Source organism: Trichechus manatus, unplaced genomic scaffold (assembly GCF_000243295.1).
Source record: "Trichechus manatus latirostris isolate Lorelei unplaced genomic scaffold, TriManLat1.0 scaffold00130, whole genome shotgun sequence".
In the NCBI taxonomy this organism is placed as follows: Eukaryota; Metazoa; Chordata; class Mammalia; order Sirenia; family Trichechidae; genus Trichechus; species Trichechus manatus.
In genome coordinates, this window is record NW_004444066.1 from 2588325 (window position 1) to 2597590 (window position 9266).

The window sequence follows — 9266 nt, forward strand, 5'->3', positions numbered from 1 at the left end:
TGCTCCTTGGAAACTCTATGGGACAAGGTCAGTATGAGTTGAAATCGACTTGACAGCAATTTTTTTTGTTTAATTGTCTAGTTAGTGTTTTTCCCCTCCCGTCCCCTCCCTTATAACCATCACTTTCACTTGAATTTTGAATGATGGTGTTGCTTTTCTACAGGGGTGGCTTCCTAGGCATTGAATCTGTTCAGTTGCACAAAGCTCCATGCTTACAAGGGCCTCAGGCTCAGTTTGATTCTCTGCAGTCACGGTCTTGAAATTTTAAATAGTTTTGTCTTCAAACATGTGTTTTGTAAGTAAAATCAGAGGGGGCATGGAGCATGCACATAAGTAGAGGAGATACGTGATATGCATGTTTACCACTGTTCTTTGCTGCCCCATTCTCATAAACCGTTCACAATGTCCATGAGTACAGAATTCAAGTCGACCTATGGTGCATGGAAGTTCAGCAAAATTCAGGGGAGTACAGAGGAAGCGTGTTACATCTACCACTTAGTAAGTAGGACACTCACAGCCCCGGCTGGCAATGCTTTCTGTTCAAACCAAAACTTGCCTTGAACTCAGCAAGAAAGTAATGGTGTGCTAAGAAACACAAATGACCAAGGAACCCCAGCTTATCCTTTCCTACATGTATTACTTCCCTGCATTAGCCAGCCACTTAACACTGAAGATATTGACCTAGTGGGAAAGGGAAAGATAGGGCAACATTTAGTTCCTTTTCTTTTCAATCCATCTGCATTTATCAGTAGGCCAAAGGCAGAGAATGCTGGTAGAATGAGTACATATCAAGAAGTGAAAGAAAAATAGTTGAGTTAGTTTTGTGCAGCATTTCCACTCTTCTGGGAAGAATGAAATACAAGCGCAGGTATTATTATAAAATATGTATTGTGTAATTTCAATGATACCACGTACGAGTTAATTGCTCTTACATTTGCATTTAAAATTAACATCATACAATATAAAGATGAATGGTAAAAGTCATGCTTAAATTTTAAGTTTTAATTTTTCTTATATTGACACTAAGCGGCAAATGAAAAACACCATGAATACTTGAGAGAGAGAGGGACCATGGAAGAAAAAAGCTTTAGTATTTGCCTGCTTTTTGAACAGGGAGGCTGCACATGTTTATTTTGCACTGGGTCTTGCAAATTACATAGCCAGTCCTACCTTATTGGCCTCATTAGTAGGCTTCTCCAATTCTGTTACTTCAACTGAATAACTTGAACACATTTGCCATTTTGATCCCCTATTAGGGTCTAAGCATTTTTCTTTCAAATATTAAGTTGTTACTTCTCTTTAATATTGTCTTATTTATGAAAGGAATCTCTGAGTGGCATAATGGCTAAGTGCTGGACTACTAACCAAAATGTTGGTGGTTCAGCTTTTTCACAACGGGTTTGCCACCAGAACACAGGTGTTGGTGAAAACTATCACAAAGTCTAAGCCAAAATGGGAAAGGAAAAGACCCATATCAACATCGCGGTCATTGGACATGTAGATTTGGGCAAGTCCACCACTACTGGTCACCTGATCTACAAACGTGGTGGGATCAACAAAAGAATCATCAAAAAATTTGAGAAGGAAGCTGCTGAGATGGGAAAGGGCCCCTTCAAGTATGCCTGGGTCTTGGATAAACTGAAAGCTGAACATGAGCGAGGCACCACCATTGATATCTCCCTGTGCAAATTTGGGACCAGCAAGTACTACATGACCATCATTGAAGCCCCAGGACACAGAGCCTTCATCGAAAACATGATTACAGGACCATCACAGGCTGACTGTTCTGTCCTAATTGTTGCTGCTGGTGTTGGTGAATTTGAAGCTGGTATCTCCAAGAATGGGCAGACCCGTGAGCAAGACCTTCTGGCTTACACACTGGGTGTGAAACAACTCATTGTTGGTGTCAACAAAACGGATTCCACTGAGCCACCCTACAGCCAGAAGAGATATGAGGAAATTGTTAAGGAAATCAGCACCTACATTAAGAAAATTGGCTACAACCCTGACACAGTAGCACTTGTGCCTATTTCTGGTTGGAATGATGACAGCATCCTGGAGCCAAGTGCTAACATGCTTTGGTTCAAGGGATGGAAAGTCACATGTAAAGATGGCAATGCCAGTGGAACCATGCTGCTTGAAGCTCTGGATTGCATCCTGCCACCAACTTGTCCATCTGACAAGCCCCTGCATCTATCTCTCCAGGATATCTACAAAATTGGTGGTACTGGCACTGTCCCTGTGGGAATTGTGGAGACCGGTGTCCTGAAGCCTGGCGTGGTGGTCACGTTTGCTCCAGTTAATGTCGCCACTGAAGTAAAGTCTGTTGAAATGCACCATGAAGCTTTGAGTGAAGCTCTGTCTGGGGACAATGTAAGCTTCAATGTCAAGAATGTCTCTGTCAAAGATGTTCGTCATGACAGTGTGGCTAGTGACAGCAAAAATGACCCACCAATGGAAGAAGCTGGCTTCACTGATCAAGTGATCATCCTGAACCACCCAGGCCAAATCAGTGCTGACTATGCACCTGTGCTGGATTGTCACACAGCTCACATTGCTTCCGAGTTTGTTGAGTTCAAAGAGAAGATTGATTGCCATTCTGGTAAGCAGTTAGAAGATGCCCCCAAATTCTTGAAGTCTGGCAAGTCTGACACGGTTCCTGGCAAGCCCACGTGTGTTGAGAGCTTCTCTGACTATCCTCCTTTTTGTCGTTTTGCTGTTCGTGATATGAGACAGACAGTTGCTGTGGTGTAATCAAGGCAGTGGACAAAAAGGCTGCTGGAGCTGGCACGGTCACCAAGCCTGCTCAGAAAGCTCAGAAGGCTAAATGAATGTTACCCATAACACCTGCCACCCCAGTCTTAATCAGTGGCAGAAGAACAGTCTCAGAACTGTTTGTCTCAATTGGCCATTTAAGTTTAATAGTAAAAGACTGGTTAATGATAACAATGCATTGTAAAACCTTCAGAAGGAATGTTTTGTGGACCATTTGTTTCTTTTTTGTGTGTAACAGTTTTATTAGTTTTTAAAATCAATACTTTTTAAATGGAAACAGCTTGACCAAAAATTTGTCACAAAATGTTGAGACTCATTAAAACAAAGTTTAATGAGAAAAAACAAACAAACGTTGGTGGTTCAAACCCACCCAGAGCTGCTTCAGGAATAAGGCCTGGTGTTCTAATTTCAAAAGATAACAGCCATGAAAACCCTATAGAGTACAGTTCTACTCTGCACACGTAGGATTTACCATGAGTCAGAATCAACTCGACAGCAACTTAAAAAACATTAACACTTATGAAGGGCCTTCTCACTTTGCTCACTTGCCTTGAGGGAGCAGCCAGCAGTCACATTTCGCAAATCCATTCATTCATTAATTCAACACATATTTACTGGGTACCTACTAAGTGCCAAGCACTAGACTAGATGTTGGAGATACAATTAGGAGAAAGGCAGCCAGGTTACTGCCCTCATGGAAAATATGTTCTAGTGGGAAGAGACAGAAAATAAACAATCAAGTAAATAAAACAATAACAGATTGTGATTAAGTTCGAGTAACGTAATAAACACAGTGCTGTGATAGAAAATAAGGCGGGTGAGATTTTTAAAAGGGTCATCAGGGAGGGTCTCTCTGAGAAGGTGACAGTGACCCTAGTTTAAATGTTGAGAAGGATTCATTAATGCAAAGAGCTCAGGAAAGAATGTTCTCAGCAGAGGAAACAGCAAGTACAAAAGCCCTGAAGTGGGAAAAAGTTTAATGTTTTAAACCAGTTGCCATCAAGTCAGTTCTGACTCATGGTGATCCTACATGTGTCAGAGAGAACTGTGCTCCATAGGATTTACAGTGAATGGTTATATGGAAGTAGATCACCAGGGCTTTTTTCTGAGGCTCCTCTAGGAAGACTCAATCCTTCAACCTTTTGGTTAGCAGCCCAGCATGTTAACCATTTGTACCACCCAGGAACTCTGAATATGTTGTAGAAATTGACAAAAGACCCAGTGTGTCTGGAGCATAGGGCATGATGTGCTACGCAGAGTAAGATGACAGGAGTGGGATCAAGCAGGACCTTGCTGGCTTTAGTAAGAGGTTTAGAATGTATTCTGAGTATAATGGGAAGTCACGGAAGGGTTGCTGGGAGGAGGGTGGCATGATGTGCTCTGCAGTGTGGAGGATGGATTGGCAGAGGGCAGGAGTGGGAGATGGAGAAACGGAAGCCTCCATTCACACAACTTCTGAGTTAAAGGCTGGGCAGACACAGATTCTAAGACTCGGAGTCTTTGCCTTACATTTCCCATAAACGTGGAGGAGGGTGCCCTCTGCTGTTTCAAGTACTTCTGTACCCTCCTTTGATGTCAGGTCTTCTAGGAAGTGAGGGAAGGAACCTCCTAGCACTTGATTATGAAATGCACAGAAAATCTCCAGTCACATTTCCAAAATAAATGTACTAACATTCTGACATGAAGAAAAGGGCACAAGGAAGCTCCTAACCAATAGGTTCAGTATTCTCAATAAAAGTGGGTCAGAGATGGAATGGATTGGTCTTTTACTTTATTATTTAATTAATTATTAAATTAATTATCTAATCTCCTTATTATTTTTTTAAATCATATATGCTCATCACAAATAATTCAGGCAATATGGAAACATAAAACAACAACAACAAATTATTCCCTATCTTATCCCTCAGAAGAAACAAACATTAACGTTCTGTGAACATCTTTCTCTGTGCATGTATGTGCATGAATAGGTTGATAAAAATGTCTTCAACAAAGATCCTTCCATGGTTAAGAAAAACAATTACTAAAGCAATTGCAAAGGTGCAGTCAATTTTTTTACCCACGTATTTTAATTTTGGATATTATGGATTGTCTCAGTGTTAAAAAAAAGTGGTCAATTTTTTTTTTTTTTTTCTGTAAAAGACTAGTGTAAAAATGGTGGCATGGTGGGGGTGTCTGACCTCCTCTAACTTCACAAACAAGAAGAAGAATCAAGATCAACAGCTCAAGGCTGATTCCTAGAGGCGGAGTTCAGACATACCTCCTCTCACCCGCACTTTTTACCAATTCTGACACCAGTCGTCCCTCCCATGGTTCTCTCTACTTCTCTGCTGGGTTCGACAATTCCTTGCAATGGCCACACAGAACTCACAGACAATATTCATGATTATGGGATTTATTAGGGAAGTACAGGTCACAATTCAGGTTCAGGAACACTCAGGATACATTTCTTTGATCAAGACAGCCTCCTCTCAGCTGTGCCTGCAGGCACGTCGCTCTCTGACCTTCAGCCTCTGCCTTGCTAGGGCAAGTGTTACAAAACTCTTTTAGCTCTGTCAGTGAGTGCCTTGAGGCACCCTACTCTACCAGTGAGCCTTGGCTCGAGGGAGATCAGCTCTTGCCTAGTCTGCCTCCTGCCAGTCTCCTGGTTCTGCTGCCTCTGCTGCCACCATTTCTCTGCTGCTGCTTCTCGCTGTCTTGCCATCTTTGGTGTAACAGCTCTCTCTGTCTGTCTCCTGTGTCTAGGAGGGTCTCAGTGCAGGGATCCCTGGTCCAAAAGACATGCTCACTCCTGTCTCTTCTCCTTGGTGGTAGTCAGGTGCCCTCTGCTCTGGGATTGACTCTCTTTCAAGCCTAGCAGGATGGCAAAACTGACCAATTCCCTCTTTAGGGTTCCACACACCTTATTTGCATGGTCCCATCCCCACAAGCATGCCAGGCACCTTATTTACATTCTTAGCAAGCTATCCAATGCCTTTGGTGGGCCACAAACACCTCATTTGCATAGTCGTACCCAGTCATTTGGTGGGAGTTATAAAGACTATAGCTGTTGTTGTTGTTGTTAGATGCTGTCAAGTGGGTTCCAACTCACAAAGGCCATATGTACAACAGAACGAAACACTGCCCAGTCCTGCACCATCCTCACAATCTTTGTTATGCTTGAGCCCATTGTTGCAGCCACTGTGTCAATCCATCTTGTTGAGGGTCTTCCTATTTTTCGCTGGCCCTCTACTTTACAAAAGCATGATGTCCTTCTCGAGGGAGTGATCCCTCCTGATAGCATGTTCAAAGTATGTGAGACATAGTCTCACCACCCTTCCTTCTAAGAAACATTCTGGTTGTACTTCTTCCAAGACAGATCTGTTCGTTCTTTTGGCAGTCCATGGTATATTCAATATTCTTTGCCAACACCACAATTTAAAGGAATCAATTCTTCTTCAGTCTTCCTTATTCATTGTCCAGCTTTCACATGCATATGAGGCAATTGAAAACACCATGACTTGGGTCAGGTGCCTTAGTCTTCCAGGTGACATTTTTGCTTTTCAACACTTTAAAGAGGTCTTTTGCAGCAGATTTGTCCAATGCAATGTGTCTTTTGATTTCTTGACTGCTGCTTACATGCGTGTTGATTGTGGATCCAAGTAAAATGAAATCCTTGACAACTTCAGTCTCTTCTCCATTTATCAAGACGTTGCTTACTGGTCCAGTTGTGAGGATTTTTTTTTTTTCTGTATGTTGATGTCTAATCCATACTGAAGGCTGTGGTCTTTGATCTTCATCACTTTTAGCAAGCAAGGCTAAGATCACTTTTAGCAAGCAAGGTTATGTTATCAGCATAACGCAGGTTGTTAATGAGTTTTCCTCCAATCCTGATCCCCTGTTCTTCTTCATATAGTCCAGCTTCTCGGATTATTTTCTCAGCGTAGAGATTGAATAGGTATGGTGAAAGGATACAACCCTGACGCACACCTTTCCTGACCTTATACCACTCAGTATCCCCTTCCTTCTTTCAAACAACTGCCTCTTGATCTATGCACAGGTTTCTCATGAGCACAATTAAGTGTTTTGGAATTCCCATTCTTCTCAATGTTATCCATAATTTATCATGAACCACACAGTTGAGTGCCTTTGCAAAGTCAATAAAACACAGGTAAACATCTTTCTAGTATTCTCTGCTTTCAGCCAGGATCCATCTGACATCAGCCATGATATCCCTGGTTCCATATCCTCCTCTGAATCCAGCTTGAATTTCTGGAAGTTCCCTGCTGCAGCCGCTTTTGAATGATCTTCAGCAAAATTTTACTTGTGTGTGATATTAATGATACTGTTCGATAATTTCCAAATTCGGTTTGATAGCCTTTCTTGGGAATAGGCATAAATATGGACCTCTTCCAGTCGGTTGGCCAGGTAGCTGTCTTCCAAATTTCTTGACATAGAAGAGTGAGCACTTCCAGTGCTGCATCCATTTGTTGAAACATCCCAATTGGTATTCTGTCAATTCCTGGAGCCTTGTTCTTTGCCAATGCCTTCAGTGCAGCTTGGACTTCGTTCAGTACGATCAGTTCCTGATCAACCTCCTGAAATGGTTGAACATCGACCAATTATTTTTGGTATCGTGACTCTGTGTATTCCTTCCATCTTCTTTTGATGTTTCCCACATCATTTAATATTTTCACCATAGAATCCTTCAGTATTGCAACTCGAGGCTTGAATTTTTTCTTCAGTTCTTTCAGCTTCAGAAATGCCAAGCATGTTCTTCCCCATGCATCTGTCAGTTTGTCATACTGTGGGGACTTGCGTGTTGCTGTGATGCTGGAAGCTATGCCACTGGTATTCGAATACCAGCAGGGTCACCCATGGCGGATAGGTTTCAGTTGAGCTTCCAGACTAACACAGACTAGGAAGAAGGACTCAGCAGTCTGCTTCTGGAAAGAATTAACCAGTGAAAATCTTATGAATAGACTATGGCTAGGAGGACCATATTAAGTAATTGACTGCACCACAGCCAGATAGTAAATATTTTGGGCTTTGTAGACAATACCTTCTCTGTTGCAACTACTCAACTCTGAGTAGTGTGAAAACAGTCAGAGACAACACTTATGTGAATGAATGTGGCTGTGTTCCAATAAAACTTTACTTACGAAAACAAGCTCCACAGGTTGTAGTTTCCCTGCAATAAGAGATAAGAGGATTGGCATGCTTACTCTTCCTTCTACCTCACTCTTCTCCAGATTTTGCTTATATTATTTTCAGTTTGTTAGGACTTAGTATATGTACATTCTTTTGCTCCACCTTTATGGCCACACATGAAATAAAATAAATTTGGTGTTCCACACTAGCTCTTTTTACCATGGGTTCTTCATCCACGAGTTCTTTATTATGCTTATCTACTCTTCAACTGGGATTATTTGTCAAATAGTTTAATTTTGTTCTAAGAAGAGTTCATGAATATTGTATTTCCCAAGCTATTTTGGGTCTGAAAATATCTGCTTTTTATTTCTATACTTGGTGACACACTGGCTTCGTATAATATTCTTGGGTCACACTGTTTCTCTCAGAAGTTTGCAGTCATTGTTTCATTGTCTTTGGACTTTGAAGTTGTTATGGAGAAACCTAAAACCAACGTGACTTTTTCCCTTTTCACGGATGACTTGCCTTTTTCTGCCTAAATGTCTGAAGGGTGTTTTCTTTATCCTTATTATCTGCTGTCTTCAGGGCATTCAGTAGTTATTTTTCTGGTTTATTGATTGTAGATTTGTTTGTTTTGTCCTTTTTTAAATTTGGCTATGTCTGAGCAGGTGGGCTGTGTGTTCTTTGTTGTTTGCTTGTCTGTGGGCACGATACTTTTCGCCTCCTCCTCTAATTGGCAGTGTCAGTCGCTCAGATATGGTACAGCAGGGCAGGTCTAGCTGAAGAGGAGTTACTGGAACGGGTTGTTTGTGGCACTTACTACAGCCACCAGGGAGGGTCGGTAATCGGTGCAGGGCAGGTTCCAGTAGGTCGTGCCTGTGCTGCTAGGTGGGGTAATGTTAAGCACACGGTGCAGGTAGGCAGGATGTAGGAGGGAGATTGTTATGTGTGGAGCTAAGATGGATATGGGAGAGAGGAGAGAGGAACAGGAGCCAAAAACATACCAAAAAAAAACCCAAAAAAGAATGCTAGGGGAGCTTGCCGTTAGAGTGGAGAGATGAGAGACTATGAAATGGAGAAAAACAAAAAGGGGAAGAAGAAGAAAAAAATAAAAAAAGAAAAGAAAAGAATAAATAAATAAAAATTAGAAAGGGAAAAGAACAGCAAAGTTCCCAGGGATCCCACCAGTGTGTGTATGAGGTCTGGGGAAGTTGTTTTTAGGTGTTGCAGTACAGCCTGGCTAGAAGGCGTAGAGGTATTCAGCACCAGGTATTCAGGGAACAGAAAGAGAAGGAAGGTATAGAGAGATGAGAAACTGAGTAATGAAGAAAGACAAAAAGGGAAAAAGAGGGAAAAGAAAA

The 9266-nt window shown here is 41.8% G+C and overlaps 1 pseudogene; it reads left to right on the top strand.

Moving 5' to 3' along the window:
- Positions 1 to 1450: 1450 nt before the first annotated feature.
- Positions 1451 to 2754, top strand: LOC101343806 (elongation factor 1-alpha 1 pseudogene; annotated as a pseudogene).
- Positions 2755 to 9266: the final 6512 nt, after the last annotated feature.